The 17041-nt window shown below is 43.0% G+C and overlaps 1 pseudogene; it reads right to left on the bottom strand.

Annotated features, from left to right (window-relative positions):
* The window catches only part of LOC138515280 (tektin-2 pseudogene), a 168430-nt pseudogene extending 166154 nt beyond the window's left edge, over positions 1–2276 (bottom strand).
* Between the last annotated feature and the right edge of the window lie 14765 nt (positions 2277–17041).

The following is a 17041-nucleotide window of genomic DNA, read 5'->3' as shown; positions in this document are numbered from 1 at the left end:
CCCCTGGGGAGGTGTAAATGGTTGTGATTATTGGGGTTTGTGTATTTGTGTGTGTGTGACATACATGCATGTGCAAGGGCATTTGTACTCACCTAGGAGCCATGTGTCGCCATGCTGCCCAGCTTCCAGGGCCCGGCTCAGGGCGGACATTCTGTATATGAAACTGTCATGGGTGGAGCCAGGGTAGTTTTCATAGACAGAGGTGATGATTCCCTTTGCATCGCATACCACCTGTAAATTGATGGAATGCCAGTGCTTGCGGTTTCGGTAGATGTACTTAGTGGCCCTAGGTGGACGTAGGGCAACATGGGTGCAATCTATGGCACCGAGCACTTTGGGGAAGTGTGCCACCCTGTAAAAATCCAGGACAATGGCCTGCCTTTCTGCGGGTGTTCTGGGCATGTATATGTGCCTGCGGACTGAGGGGCGCGCTGTCATGATTGCCAGTACCTGGTGTAGGCAGCGTGACTGCGTGGCCTGTGAGACCCCCCCCACTATGGCAGTAGTCCGCTGAAATGACCCAGTGGCCAAGAAATGCATTACATTGAGCACCTTCTCCAAGGGGCTCAATGCTTGGGAGCAAAGGGTGGGGGATGTAAGGTCATCTTCCCACTCCCTGACCAGGTCTAGGATGATATGGGGTGGAAACCTATACCTGCTGTAGACCTGGTCATCAGGCTTCCCAAAAAGGCTTGTCCGTGGTGCGAAAATGCGTGCCCTGGCTATTCTCCTCCTCCTGCGGTGTCCCACGACCAGTGCTGTGACAAAAAGGGGCATTCATCGTAGCTGTATATACATGTTTGTTGTTTGCGCACACTTTTATACTGTGCACGGGGACACTTCCGCCTGCCTTCGTGTGGTGGACCCGTTGACGCCTGTGTGCGTCTTTTGCCGTGTGCGGGTTTCCCGTATTCGAATCCATGAATACGGGGTGTTCGCGTGTGTGTGGGCGTTCCGTGTAGTTCCCTGCAGTACTTCCCCAGTTACGCCTTCTTTTTGCACGTGTTTTTCCCCATTCCGCGTGTTACGCCCACTGTTCCGCCCACTTTGGTTGTGTGCGTCGCGCTATGTGCGCTTTTGCGGTGCGCGTAGCGCACGCCGTGTGTGCCCGCGTGTGCCATGGCAGGAATTGGCGCACGGACAGTGGGAAACACGCGCAGCGTCTTCCTTGAATCGCGCGGGTGCGCAGGGTTTCTCACGCTTGCGCCACCTTGCGCCTGCTTGCATGGGATTTTCGGCGCACGTTTGCTCCATGAATCGACCCCTTATTGTTTATTACTGTCATTTTCAATGTGAAAAGCACAACCATCAACATATACAGTTGGCAAATCCTTGCATGTCTTTTCATCAAAAGCTTTGTGTGGTGATTGCTCAAAAACCTGTAAACTAGATTCCACTTCTACTTTGTTTGATACGTGTTCAGCTACACAGTCATGTAGATCTGCTAAACCTTGAGCAACTGTTTTTTTTTTATTTTGGCCATATCTCACTTCTACAGGAAATCCCTGCAATGCCAGCGTCCTTGAAGTGATTCTGGACTGTGCTAGATTACCTGACCTAAACCTTTTTTTCTCTAAAAACTGCAAAGGTTTATGATTTGTCTCAATAATCACCTTTTCTCCCTGAACAATGGGGCGGAAATGTTGTAGCGCCCACACAGTGGTCAATAGGGCCTTTTCACATTCATTGAATTTAATTTCAACTTGAGAAAAAGCCTTACTTGCATAGGCAATGGTTTTGTGATTCAAATCATGTTTTTGTGACAACACTGCTGACATACAATGTTCAGAGAAACCTATTTCTATAAAGAAATCCCTATCCTTTATGGGGTATGCTAAACATGGTGCCTTTACAAGACATTCCTTTAATTTAGCCACTGCCTCAGACTGCTCTTTTTCCCACTCCGAAGGTGTATTCAGCTTTAGCATTTTAGTCAATGGTTGAGTAATTTCAGCATAATTTTCAATGAACTTCCTGTTATAGCCTGTCATTCCTAATAGACTTTTTACCCCTTTCACTTTTTTAGGGTCTCTTAGTTTTTGTATGGCTTCTATTTTCTTCTTTTGTGGGTTTAGTCCATGTTCAGTCACTTCATGGCCTAGAAAATTCACTTTTTTCTTGCACCATTGTGCTTTTTGTAAAGATACTTTGGCGCTTGCTTTCTGCAACTGGCCAAATACCTGTCTTATTTCATCAAAGTGGTTTTTCAAGCTCTCATTCTTTATCAGGACATCATCCACATAAACTATAGTACCTCTTTCTGGTGCATCAGGCATGGCCTTACTCAAACATATTCCAAATTCACTCCCACTATTGACATACCCAAATGGAACTCTAACCCATGCGTATTGAGTCTTATCAAATAAAAATGAAAATAAATTCTGAATCTCCTCTGCCAATGGCACGCACCAATATCCAGAGGTGAGATCTAAAGTGGTAAACACTTTTGAACCATGTACCTGAGCTAGGCCTTGATCAATGAATGGCAGTGGCCATCTGGATACTGGCACACTTTTATTTAACTCCCTCAAATCTGCACATAGCCGCCATTGACCATTTGGCTTCAACACACCTAAAATAGGTATGTTGGATGTGCTATGAATAGGCCTGATAATTCCCTGAGACTCCAAATTTTTAATAATCTCTGTCAATGACTCTAAACATGCCAGTGGTAATCTATACTGGCGCACAAATACTGGGCTTCTACTACACCCTTCCGCTAGCGTGGCCACATGTAAATCAGTTAAACCGCAATCATAAGCATCTTTAGCAAATACATCTTTAAACTCCATAAATATCTTCCTCAGTTCATTTCTATCCTCATCGCTGCCACATGCATCCGCTAATAAAAATCTGCTCCTCTACCATTTTGGAAAATTCTCGAAAATCTTCCAGTAGAGGAATCTCTGTGCTTTCCTCTAATTGTGTGGCTGTGTCTCTCCGTAAAGCTGCCGCTTTTAAATATTTTGGCATATCAGCTTCCACTTCAATGGGCTGATTTTCTGTTTCATTTTCATTTAAGTTAAATGTTATGCAATCCTGTTGATGACAGCACACTGTCTTATTTGAATCATAAGGGTACACAGAATGAATTCTAAATATTCCTTTGGGCTGAGAGGCCAAGTATTCTGGCAACTCACCCTTGACATCCACATACTTTTCAGGGATATTTCCAATAATCAAGTTATTTAGATCTGCAGTATAATGTGATTTTTGTATGGCCATTCCTAATGAGGAGTTTTCCTCTAAATTAATATCTTGACAACCTTTATTATTCACCATAATTTTTACAGACCCTTCACGAATATCTATCAATGGAATGTATTCATAATCCAGGCCTTGCTGTTTTATGGATTCATTTAAGAACACAAATGCATCAGAATCTTTCATCTGCAGTCCATTTTTGCATTTCAGTGTTATTGCAACCTGTTTGGTGAATGCAGGGATAACAGTATCCTTCCTCAGCTGTAATTCAATTGCATATGGGACCAGCTGTGCGCAATGATAAGCTCTTCTTTTATCTTCAAATTCAGGTGCCGGCCCACCTAGGCGTGACCATATTTTTTGATTAAGGAAATCTAACACCATGCACATTCTGTGCATTATATCATTGGCCATGTAAAAGTCATTTTGTGTCCCACTCACTATCCAAACATTATGGTGAATTGTCTTTTGTCCAATACTAATTTTCAGCATGCATCTTCCTGCAATTCGGTTTTCAAAATCTGGACTGTCCAACCCAGAAACATATTGGTTTTTAATTCTAAATTTTGGGATTTTCTCCCTCATTATTTTTTGCAACAGTCTCTCATTAATGAAACTCCTTTCCTGTTCAAGTGCTAAAGTGGTTTTTGTTGTTTTAGAATAGTTATTTATACCAACGTGAACCCATGGTTGCTCATCTTCCATGTGTATTTCAGCAAGAGTGGTGATGTGTTTTTCTGAATCTGCTTTAGGAGCAGTATTCTGTTTGCATGTCTTCTCTTTTAAATAAAAACGTAATGTGTGCTCATCTATGGCAGTTTGCCATTTTTTCCTTGGGCCCAAGTATATTTGTATAGGTAGTTTTTCATTTTCACTCTGCATTTTGCCTTGACACATTAATATAACAGTGACGCTAGGGATGCAGCTATTCTGGAGATATACCTCCACTGCATCATTTGTTTTGGCAACGGTGTGACATTCATTTATATTGCTATTTTGTGATTTTAGTTTCTTAGGTCTCAATAGTTTTTTGGTTAAGGACCACAGTACTCCATTCACCCCATCTATGAGAGGAGACAATCTTTTCAGGCAATCTGTTCCCATCAGAAATGGAATTTCACTAATGGATGTGACCAATACCTCCTGTTTCATTCTGTGTTTACCTATCTTTATGTCAACCTCGGAGACGCCTGTAATAGGCACCTCCTCCCCGTTAAAATTATGCACTGGACCTTGATTTTCCTTCACTGTGATCTGATACTGTGGGGATCTCCCTTCAATGATACTCTTTACCAATTCTTTAGACATAACTGTGGCCTGTGCGCCAGTGTCAATCATTGCAAATGTATTGCATTTTTCTTCTACAGTGATGGGAGCATAATACCTGTCTTCAACTTCCTCTAACACACATAAGAAGTGCAAATTCTTACTGATTTCAGGGCTCACCTTTCTCAGGCCTTTTTCACTTTTGGCTAAGCACATTGGTAAATGAAATGACATTTTTCCCTCCTTTTTGCCCATTTCTGCGTGGGAGACTTTATTAATTTCTCCATGTTCAGAGGTTTTTTGGAGTGTGGCCACTGTTCGCCCATCCATCCAGGTATCATCAGGGGTCACACTACAATCCTCCAACTGAACATGTGTAACATCATTTGGCAACTTGTCATTGTCTAACCCTGTGCATTCGTGATTTAGTGTGGTACCAGCCCTTTTAACGTCTTCAAAAATATGTGGCTCAAATAATTCTTCAGGTGATTGACCTGTACCCTCCTTTTGAGTATTTCTTTTGTCTGCCTGTGTTTGGTTATTGCTCTGATTGCCCAGGGAAGGAGTTATAGCATTCCCACGTACTCCCTGTTCACTGGTATTCCCCATGCATGAGTCGTTTTTCTTGAATCTGTCTCTTTGTTCTTTTGGAATTTTAGGTTTTCCTGTTTCATTCGTACAGATCTCCAATGTTTGATTTAGCTCCAGGTTAAACCGTACCTCTCTTTTAGATGTATTTGCAAATTCTGTCACATGTTCATTTACTGTTACTTTCACTTTTAAATCATTAGGCATCTCAGAGTCATTATGCATAATTACATCAGAGCAATATGTCTTTTTGGCACTGCAGGTATTATAAGTACATAGTCACTTTTCAGAAACTACCCGGTCATTGCTATGGCTTTCTGCCCCCTCCTTTGATGACTGTTTTTGTGCTGTACAGAGCTTTCCTATTTGCTCAGATAACATTTGCACTTGGGCCTCGAGACACTGGAATCTTTCCATCTCTCTAGAATCCTCTCTCTGTGGCCTAGATCGATATTGGTTGTTTTCCCCCTGATTGGATCTATTCTGGTACCTCTCAGGTGAATGATTTATATTGGGGTTGTTCCTGAACTCTTGATTCATATGTGGAGGAGATCGGGGTGCACCCATCCTTTGGTTGTAATCCCTTGGTGGGGAATCATTGTACTGACGTGGAGCATAATTCGTATTCTGCCTCATGTCCTGTCTCTCTTGTTGTGGGTACTGGCCCCTATGTTGATTCCGATTATCAGTTAATCGATCCAAATATCGGGGTCTATCTTGATTACCATATATAATGGTATTGGGATCAAATCTGCTCTGTGTCCCCAATGTCGGGTAGGGACCATCATTTCTTTGATCCTGATTTTGTCTCTGGTTATTGTTCATACCTGACATATCAGGCCGATAGCCTGCCCGGGGCCTATCTCCTAAGTACCTGGGGCTAATGTAGCTCTCCCCATTACTAGTGATTGAAACATTGGTACAGGAAGTGATAATCTGTGTTGATTACCCCTTTGTTCAGGTGTCAAGTTATTTTTACCTGGACTTTGAGCAGTCTCAAGGGACATTTTGGCTGACCTGATTTCCATCACTGGTGCTGAGGGTTCTTTATATTTTGGTCTAGTATCTTTCATTTTATCACTTTCTCTACCCTGACAATAGAGTACTGCATATAGATTTGTGCTTTGGTGCACAGTCCACTCAAGGGACTTGTCACAATCAAATTCACAGACCAGTTGTGATATAATGGCTTTTTGTAGCCCATAGAAGTAGGCAGTTTTAAACTCATTAGAATAGGGGTCAAAAGATACATAAAAACGAGAAAATGCCCTTTTTAAGTCTTGTAAAAACTGGCAAGGGGATGTATTAGGCCCAGCAGTGATTGTGTAAGCAAATTCCTTTGCCTCCCGCAATGACTGGAAAGGAGAAAAATGACGCCTAATCTCTTTTTCAAACTCTGCCCATGTCACATTCTGCTGCTCATTCAATCCCCTTATGATACTGGCCGTGGGAGCATCTAAAGTTAAATGAAAATACTGCCTGTATTGTTCCTTAGGTATCTGGAGGGCTTTAAAAATGCCATGAACCGCTTCTAAGTGATCCTCTATGCAGCATTCCCCTCCCTTTCTAAATGGTTTGATCAGGGCTTTAATGGATTTCATTATCTTTATGGGGCTACTTGTTGCAATGCATGGAATTGCACTACTTGGTGACTCAACCCTGGTTCCAGGTGTATGGGGTTGGTGGCGGCCCCCACTGGGAGTATCAAGGGCACTGCAACCAAGTTCAATCACCAGCCCAGTCACTGGGGCACTAGCTCTTTGGGTAGAAATAGAATTCACCTCAACTCCATTGAATGTGATGCCCTGCCGTCTATCCTGGGACCTGGGAATGCACATTTGTTGTTCCAAATCCTTACACTTCTTAAAGAGCCTGTCTGTCTCGTTTTGCAAGTAATTGTTTTCATCACTCATTTTATTAATTACCTCCTGCATGTTGCACATTTGCATTTCGCATTCATTGAATTCTTTGTTTCTCTTGTCTCTTTCTTGAAGCATTTTAACCATTTCCTGTTCTGCATTCTGGAGATCACTTTCATTTTCAAAATGTTCTTTTTGTAACACCTGCATTTCTGAAACCATGTCATCTTTATATTGTCTAATGTGGTCCACTAATGCTTTTAAGTGTACCAATTCTTGTTCACTGTCCTCAAACTGTTTCTTGCTTTTGGACAATTGAATATCAAAATCTCTACATTTTAACTGCATATCTTTTTGACATCCTTCTAATTCTGCTCTTAACATTTCCTCCTATTTACTTGCCCCATCTATATCTGCTTTTAACCTGTTAATCAGCTTAGCATAATTTTCTTGCATTCGCAGGGACCTATTCAAAATAAACCACGTCTTGGCAATAGCCGTATCAGACAATCTTTTTCTGCATGTTTATCAGCTGCATTTAATAACCTCAGAAGGCAGACCTGAATTATACTGCCTTCTGCAAAAATATTGTCAAATTTTTCTTTCTGCACTTCACCATGAATGCGGTCATGCCATTCTGTGGCATTGTTCGATGACCACGTCCCATGTGCATATAACTTCGCCTCTAAATATTGCACTAGCTCTGAGAATGTGGCTTCCATTTGAGACATTCTGAAATTCGTTTTCAGTGACACACTGCTATTATGAAATGAGTTCCCTTTAATGTACGGATGGCAGTGTGAGACACACTTGCCACGCCCAGTAGGTGCTCACTTTCCCGGCCTGCAACGCACCATAAATATGTAGGGTATTTTGTGTAGATTTGGGGCCTGGCGGTATTTTCTTAACGCCAAAAATAATGTTAATTTGGCAATGATTACTCCTTGCATTTAGATTAGGTTTGGCTTCATAGTGGTATAAATTTTGTTGGTGGTATTTTGGTGAGCATAATTTATTTGTTTTATTTGTGGCCCCAACATACAAAACCCCCTTCTTTTTTGGACTGTTAGTGTGATCTCTAGAGGCCTCAGACCTACATTATTCAGAAACACCACATTTTCATATAGAGTGCCACCTATGGCTGTTATCACTGATTTATGTACACCAGCGAACTATGTTTCCATAAAGTATTCACAATAACATGTGGTATTATCACTAATTTATTTATATTAGTGAGATTATGTTTCCATAGGCCTCTTTTTGCTGATTCATGTACGCTCAGCAAGAACTATTGTATTATATTCCACTTAGAAAACACACACACATACACTGAGTGGAATCACGCACACAGCTATTTATAATTGCTAAGTCTTAATTTTAGACAACTTATTCTTTTTTTGTTTTATCTATATGGGAAAAATGACAAATGCACTACCTCAAAATCTTCCCCATATCACAAGTGCTATTCCAGATGCACTAAGAAAAGAGAAAGACAAAAACACACTACACGTCTGCCTTCATGTATTTTTGTGTTTTATAAACAGTTGCATTTCAGAACACCATCTTACCCTTGTTTTTTTTTACAGAAATAAACAGAAAAATGTACAGCAGCGGAACGAGATTCACTTTGCATCATCTGTAACAAAGAGAAAAAGGAAAACATGCAGCAAAAGAACAATATTAATTTCGCAACATTATAAAGTGTCAATTAAACACAGGGGATTCCCTTTTTTTTCTACTCTGCCTGCCTGATATATATTAGGTCATTCGTACAGCAGTCACAATAATCTCCATTCACTTTGATAATGACCAGTTATCTGTAGTTCTCCCACGCGCGATCTCCCTTGGCTCGTGGCCTCTGATGAATGGGCCCGGGGTTTTCTTTTTAAAGCACAATCTGCAGTTCACAGCCCACATTATTTGGAGGAGGAGCCTCTGCTGTAAGGACCCGGCAACTTCACGGAGCGAAGCGGAGTCAAGCCAAGTCTTTTGGAGTCGTCGGGAGCTGCTCGGGTGCTCGGTGGCTGTTACGGTCTCCTCCTCTATTTTCTCTGCCACTATGGAATAATTGAAGTACCACACAACTACTAAGGTATTCCTCTTGCCATTGTCCATGTGACTGTCAGTGCTGCATAGAGCAATTTTGAGCCATGGACATACTATGTTTTATTGTTGAATTGTGTGATGAGCCATTATATTGCTCAAGAAACTTTCTATTCTTTCAACTAAGTGACTGTCTGGGCGTGTCCATTGTGGAGGGCTGACCATCCTTTTCCTACTGCCTCTGGCCGTATTGGTGGGGACTGCAGGTAATACCCTTGACCCACGCGGTCCTGTTAGGCAGAAATTGACTTTTATGCAGCATCCGGAGGGCGGCGCCTGTATCGTCATTCTCACAGGGCTCTTTCGGCTCCTCTCTATAAGAGCTGGGCATGCTGTTTTCATCTGTGTACTGAGTCAGCCGCACATCTACTCTCAAACTCAGGTCTTCCCCGCTGAAGTATTGGATTTGGAGCAGTGCCCCCCACTAACTGTCTATCTCTCTGTACCCCTTCTTAGATTTGGATTGTGTGTTCTCATTGGCAAGAAAAGTAAACATGACTAAAGTATACAACCTTAGAAGTTCAGTAGTGGAAGAAGTTGTAACTACTAAACTGAATGCTCTGAACCCACCTATTGGGCCACCAGTTGTTATAGAAGGGTGTCCATCATCCTTTAGGCCATATAAAAATGGGGGCGCTGCTATTATCTATCACCGAGCACCTTTGCAAGTGATCTGCAGCTCCCAACAACCTCTGGGCTGAATTTAAATGGTACAGGGTTGCCTAACAAGGTAAATGTCAACTCCCCACTCAAAGACCTTTTGTGTTCTGACCACAATTTTACTTTGACAGCTACCACTATGAAGTCTGCAACTGAAAATGTCTTCCCAGGGCCAACAATCCCATCAAACAACTAACCTCTCTCTTCTTGCCCGAATGATTCATCTTATCCGCCTAGTCCTGTGCCGAGTGAAATAGGGCAAGAAAATACTTCAGGGACTGCTATGGACTCATCTTATGAACTGAACTAATTGTCAGCTCTGTGGGAAGAAGTCCAAGGGCTGATAAAGGGGCCCCTTGAAACAATAGGCGTTCAAGAGGATGTTGTCAATAACACCTCTTGCCTGTGATGAAAAATGACCAGAGGATGGGGCTCCAACTCGATAGTAGCCCTCAATTTTATATTAAACTCCCTGGTGAAAGTATTTGAAAGTATTAAATGAGAGGTCCAGCAACACACCGGAATTCTCCTAAAAGTAACAAAAGAGTTGCAAGCAAGTGAACTCTCAACGATTGCCTTAAAAACAGCAGTCAATGCATTTAAGCTTGAAACAACCTCTTTGCTGTCAACGCAATTGCAGACCTACTCTGGCAAAATTGACCTGCTGTCCAGTCAGCTCTCTGCTTTTCAAGGGGAGAGGGAATGTCGGAACAATGTTCTGGGAGAAGTAAGTATCCAGAAGGTGCTCCCAAAGTGCCCTGCCTGTAACTCATGCTTGTCTTCGACTGCCCCATCAACGGAAGCTGATGATACTACGCTCTTGGCGTCCATGATGGAAGAGTTAATCCGATTAGCCAACTTAGCCGAGGGGGACCTACCTGTTGGCAAGGACGATAAATGTGTTATAATAGTGGAATCTTCCATTACTAATAAATCCTCAATCCTCAAAAAAAAAAGTCTAAGAAATCTATGGAAAAACAAAGAAATGAAGGAAAGACAACAAAAAGCAGTAAGGGTGCAATGCAATGAAATGGCACAAGACCCTGCTAAAAACTATAAATCAAAAAATACTGGGTCTAAAATGATCCGTCCAACCAAACGCTCGAAAGACAATAAACCAATGCCATCTATGAGGAGTTTAGCAAAGAATACAAGTTGCCTAGTAGGAAGAAACAAAAGAAACTTGTAGCCCATGAAGTTCCTGTAGTGGTCCCTAGTGGGCCACCACCAGCAAAGAAAAGAGTCTCAGTGAGAAGCCAAACAGACAACCTGGAGCCGCCACAGAAAATTGCTATGATTTTCCTTAAAATGAAAAAACAAGAAATCTAACTGCAGCAAAAGTGAAGATCGCCCCTATCTTCCTAAAAGCGCCCCAGGCTACAAAAGTTCCTCCTGCATGCCCCACGATAGCGACTGTTCCGCAGGCTGTGGTTTTGGTCGTGAAAAAACGACCCCAGTTGAACTTATCAAATGAAGCATTATCCCAGTCCCAGGCTAAGGGGGAGGTGGGTCATACTGGGAGGGCAGAAGTGACTACATTGCCTCAATCGCTACTGGCAGCGAATGTCGCTCATCCGCAACTTCTGAATAAAGGTGTCTTGCGAGATCACTCTGGTTTCACACTCTTTCTCTCAAATGTATTGAAATCTACAACTGATCTCCAGCCAGTTAACCATTCAAGAGTCTTGAAGGAAATGAGCCTCATTCCAGCTCTAAGGTTTACTGACATTACGGACATTAAGCAATTGAGCTTTCTCTGCTACCCAGACGTTAGTGTTGCAAAATTGCAAATGAACTCTAAACTAGCTTCTAAGATAGTCTTGGGAGCGAAGTTGGCTGGTCAACGAGAGGTTTTTCAGTCTCGACATTGGCCCCCGAGGTGGTCATAACAAGGGTGCCTCCGGGCCCGGTCAGTCAAATGTCTAATGCCCATGGGTTTCAGGAAAATATGTCTTTAGCAGCCCCCAAAATGTGGGAGTGTGTTCCAGAAATCATCTCGCAGATTTTTCTTAAACTGGGATTACCTCAGCAGAAACTCTAACAACGGACGCTGTGAGATGCTTATCATGGAATACATGAGGCACTAGCTCTACTGTGGTGGATGCTAAAACACGTTACATCTAATTGCTTTACAGGAGACTATGTGTTTAGATATTGTTAACATTGAGGGTTTCTCGTCCTATCATCAAAAGGCCCTAAAAGGGTTTAAAGGGTCGCCTGTCAGGTGGTTTGTTGGTTCTCTGTAGTAATGCCATCTTCACGGCATGTACCCTACTCTCGAATAAGAAAATGGCATTTTGATTGTTCGACTGAAAATGTGTAATGAGGAGTCGACTTCCAATTGGATCGTGTTTAATCTCTATTGGAACCCGATGGACAAACAGTTGGTTGAATTTTTGGGTTCCTTATCAGATCTTTTGGTAGACTTTTCCTCTCAATTTCCTGATGATTACATGATTATAATGGGGGACCTCAATGCCCAATGCATTGATACGCAACAGGACAACTTATCTGTTAAAAAAAAAAATGTTTTAATGGTTATGCGTGGTGTAACTTTATGTCAGCTTGGGACCTGTTCATGTTGAATGATAATATTAGGGGGGACATTCCTAGTAGACCCACTTGGCAACGTGATTCCAAATGTTCTACCATTGATTATATCTTCCTTTGCAAACCCCTTTTTGACCGCTGCATAGATTTCCAGATCACGGAGGGAAATACGGATGACCACAATATTTTAGAAGCTACCATCAAACTCCCTAAAAAAAAAAGCAAGTCCAGGTTTTTTGGAAATCTTAACTGTAAACAATGCAGGTAATTGTGTGGTTAAGTTTGAGCGAGGTGGTCGCTCCCTTACTGGTCTTCTGCAGACAACTTTTACTGACCTCTCTCTTACACAACTTGAGTGGGCCTGCCAATCATAGAGATTCTGTGACTTTCTCTGGAACTTAAATCCCCCATTAGTAGGTGAAGGTAGGAGGATGAGGCCCACAAATTATTATTCCTTTGATGTCAAAATCCATCAAAGAAAAAAAATGATCAATTGGCATAAACAGTTTCTTAAAAAAATATAGAGGACCCCCTACTTCTGGAGTATGAAATAAAAGCAGTAAATAACGCCCAAAGAAACTGGCTACACTCCTTGAAAGGTATGAGAGAACAAAGAAAAGGTGAGGAAATGTTAAGAGCTGAATGTGCCAAAAATTCCAGAAACTTCTGGTCGATAGTGAGATCAGTTGGGTGCCGCCCCAATGACCAGCAAGAAATGGTAATTCAGGAAGCTGCCTGGATTGAACACTTCTCGGGCCTGTATGGTCTACCAGGATGCCAGGCACCCAAGGTAATCTGTACTACAGAGTGGTCCCTTAACTTTACGAGTGAGGACTTTGAATTACTGATAAAAAAATCATCCACCTCAAGGGCCACTGGACCTAATGGTCTGAGCAACGCTATTCTTAAATTGAACCCCGTGCTATGGTCCAAGGTCCTCAAGATCCTGTTCGATAATGTTATTCTTACAAGACTTCTCCCTGAGTCATGGAGAAGATCCATCGTTATTCCTATTTACAAAAAGGGAGATAGATCAAATCAATCAAACTATCGGCTTATCTCCATCCGAGAGGCTGACGGGAAGATCTTCTCTGGCCTCATTCTGTCAGAATTGGAGAAATGGGCAGAGGCCAAAGGTATAATCCCAAAGCAACAGACGGGTTTTAGGAGGGGGCTCTCCACTTCTTTAAACACACTACTTTTGGGCTGTCTGTCCGTCGATTCTCTTGATAAGAAAGGGTCTCCTTTGTTTGGAACCTGGGTTGATCTCTCACAGGCTTTTGATTCCATCAATAGGAATAGACTGTGGACAAAGTTACAGTGGTGGGGGATCCCGGGGTCACTACTTTCTGTACTTGTGGAATTACATGAAGGATCATCTTTAAGAGTGCGGCTGTCCAAGCTGGGGATTTTGTCCCAATCTGTTTCGATCAATAAGGGAGTGCATCAAGGTTGCCTGTTAGCTCCTCCACTTTTCATCCTCTATCTATTGAATTTAGGGGAATGGTTGGGGAATTCGGGGTTGGCAACCCCTGGATTGGGGAACTGGAAAATAAATTGGTTAGCGTATGCTGACGATATTGTCGTCTTTGATCAAACTCAAGTCGGCCTGCAGCGATTACCTGATGCCTTGGGGCAGTATGCTAAAGCTAGTGATCTAAAAATAAACCCTGAAAAGTCAAAGATAATTGTCTTTAAGCATCGCCTTAGAAAAATTAAATCTTTGCTGTGGCAGTTGGACAAAGTGACAATTCCTCTATCCAAGGAGGGGACCTTTCTAGGCTCAAACATCACTGCTTTTCCTACTAGTCGTGACCTTATCCTCGCAATAGATGTAAAGGTAGTTGATTTAATTTCCCAGATGAAAAAAAAAACATCTGCAGTATTATAAATGTTCTCTTCTGCCTCTGATAAAATTTTATGTTGGGAAGGTTGTGCCAGTTTCTTCTTTTTGGCATGGAATGCAACTTGATGGCTTACCATCTGGATTGGGACAAGACTGAAAGTAAAATCTGGAAGACGTCTTTCGGTCTTCCAGACTGTGTTCCGATTTCCTGCTTAAGATTTGAACTTGGTCTTACCTCCTTGAAGAACTGGTTGAAGTGTAAATGGTTTTCATGCTATAGACTGATACTTGCTTCCCCTACATTTTCCATGTACGAGATTTTAGAGGTTGCTAAGAGGAAATCTGCCAATCTCTTATTAAATATCTTGAAAGGTCGGTGTGTTGAACTTCTTACCTTTATCGATCTAGACCCTGACACTCTTATCCAAAATCCAGGTAAAGCAAAGGAAAGTTTGCACCAAATGGATTTGATAAGAACTGTGGACAAAATGAGGACTGCCAAGTTATCCTCATCCCCTCTTCTAATTGACAAAACAAGGACTCTCCTCCCGCAATATCTCATGACATCATCTAACCCACGTACACGAATGGACTTCCTAAGACTCAGACTAAATTTACTTCCAACTTTGGAAATCGTCCATGTTCGCTTTGCAGATCTTTATCCTTCTGATATATGCGATAAATGCAGCGCTAAAGTAACCCAGTCAAGTTGTCATCTTTTGACGGAGTGTGTTGGGACTTAGCTGGTCAGAGTTGCAAGACTCAAGCGTTTTGGGCATGATCCCAATTTTTTGTCCTCAGACATATTTTGGGACAGACTAATCTCTGGTAACAAAAGGTTCCTTACATTTGAAGTTGTTTTGATTTAAAAACAGTTGAATTTGTTACACAATGAGGCTATTTTGAATGGTCTGCCAACATTTTGAAAGTTTTCTGTTTTATCTGCTGTTAATTTTCCTTTAGTTTTTGTTTTATATACAGTGTTTACTCTTTTTGATGTCTTATGTATGTGCTTGGTTTTGTTCTTTTTATACTGTGTAAAATGTCATAGTTTTGGCTAATGCACAATAAAAAATAAAAAAAACGCGGTAACGGTAATAGCGCCATCAATACAGCTCTGCTGGATCATGAGCCAGTGTAAATACCGCAGACTTTAAATGCAGGTGGCGCTATTACAGCTGGCACCAATACAGCAGGCGCTATTACAGCCGCCCACACAAGGTGCAAACACAGCTGCATTACAAGTCCATCCTCAGCAGTATTAGCGCCAAAGTCGGCGCACATACCGCCAAAAACACTGCACAGTTACCTCCAGAATCCAGCTGGAGGTAAATGGACATAGGTGGCAGAAATCAAGGGACAAGTGCAACCAATGCACTCCAAATGGCTACATGAGGCACACCTCCACCCCAAACACTGTATTCCACACCATGCTGCCATAGCCAGTGTGAGCTTGGACAGGCAGTTGCTGATTCTGCGTCTGGAAGCAGAGAGGCAGGAGGAGCAGGTCAGGGCACAGGGAGCACAAGAGGGGGTGGGGGTGAGGAGGAAGAGGAGGAGGCGGAGGAAGAGAAGGAGAAGAGCACAAGCAAATGTGTGCAGCCATCCCCAGGGACAGGCCCTCACCATGGACCCTCATTGACACCCAGTTGTTCACCCTGTACCGCCTTAACAGGGAGACCATTGCTGAGCTGCGCAGTACAATACATGAGGACATAGGGAGCAGGATAAACATCCGTACAGCTGTGCCCCACTGCTCAAACTAGTGTCAGTATTACAACTCCTAGGTACTGGCACTTTCCAGCATTCTATGGCCATGATTCACAGCATGGCAGAGTCCACATTCTGTGCAGTTCTTGACTAGCTGCTGCATGCCCTCCTGCAAAATGTGCTACACCACATCGTACTGCCCACCACCACAGCCCTGGTCAATGTCATGAATGCTTAGTTCTATGCCGTAGCCCAATAGAACAGCCTAATGTGATTGTAGCCCTGGACTGCACCCACGTTGAGCTGGTGGCCCCCCAGGCCCACGAAGCAGTGTACCAAAATTGCAAGCACTACCACTCCCTCAATGTGCAGGTGACCTGCAACCCCAACCTCATCATCACCCACTGCTGTGCCCTCTACCCAGGTTCTACCCACGACTTCATGGTCGTACGGAACAGCAAACTGCAAGTATACATGGAGCGGCACAGAGGCCAACGGACCTGGATAGTGGGTGAGTAAAACATCCAGCACCTATGCATTGTGTAGCACCTGACCAGATTTAAGGGTTCAGGGGGTGAATAATGACACAAAACATGGCATGACAAGTAAATGCAAAACCAGTACCCGTCCAGCTCCCGCACCAATTACAGGGTACAGCACAGGGATCCTGGACATGTTGAAAACACCTGGACCAGATGAACACATACAGCAGCAATTGATTCAAAACACACATGACTACAGGTACCACAATGCATCATGCCTGATCAAAAGCAAGAACATACAAAGTTCCACATTGCAGCAGACTACAGCAGCACTGTACCCATGTACACCGACCTCACAATGCTGACCTATTGCCCCCAGAAGTATAGGGCATGCCTATAGGCAACCCAGCAAGGCACCAGGTACACATTCCACCAACAGACACATCACAATACATTTGCTGAAACGTAACAGGGTGCATGTGATGCCAATACAATGCATAATACCAGTGACACAGCATGCACAAACATTGAACGGGCACATACTATGGGATGATGCCCCATATGAATGCACACGATGACCATTGCCATGTTGCTGTGTAAGTCAAGCCCCACACAGTTTGCAGTGACTAATGCCTGTGGCTCTCACCATGCAGGTGACTCCCAATACCCACAACTGCCTTGGCTAATGACCCCTGTGTGTGAACCACGAACGCTGCACGACTTAGCTTATACGCACACACACAGCAGGACCCATGTGTGCATTGAGGGCACCT

This window comes from Ambystoma mexicanum, chromosome 6q (assembly GCF_040938575.1).
Source record: "Ambystoma mexicanum isolate Mex_15411 chromosome 6q, UKY_AmexF1_1, whole genome shotgun sequence".
Taxonomy (NCBI): Eukaryota; Metazoa; Chordata; class Amphibia; order Caudata; family Ambystomatidae; genus Ambystoma; species Ambystoma mexicanum.
The sequence above is the reverse complement of the archived record's forward strand: the minus strand, read 5'-3'. Positions and strand labels throughout refer to the sequence as shown.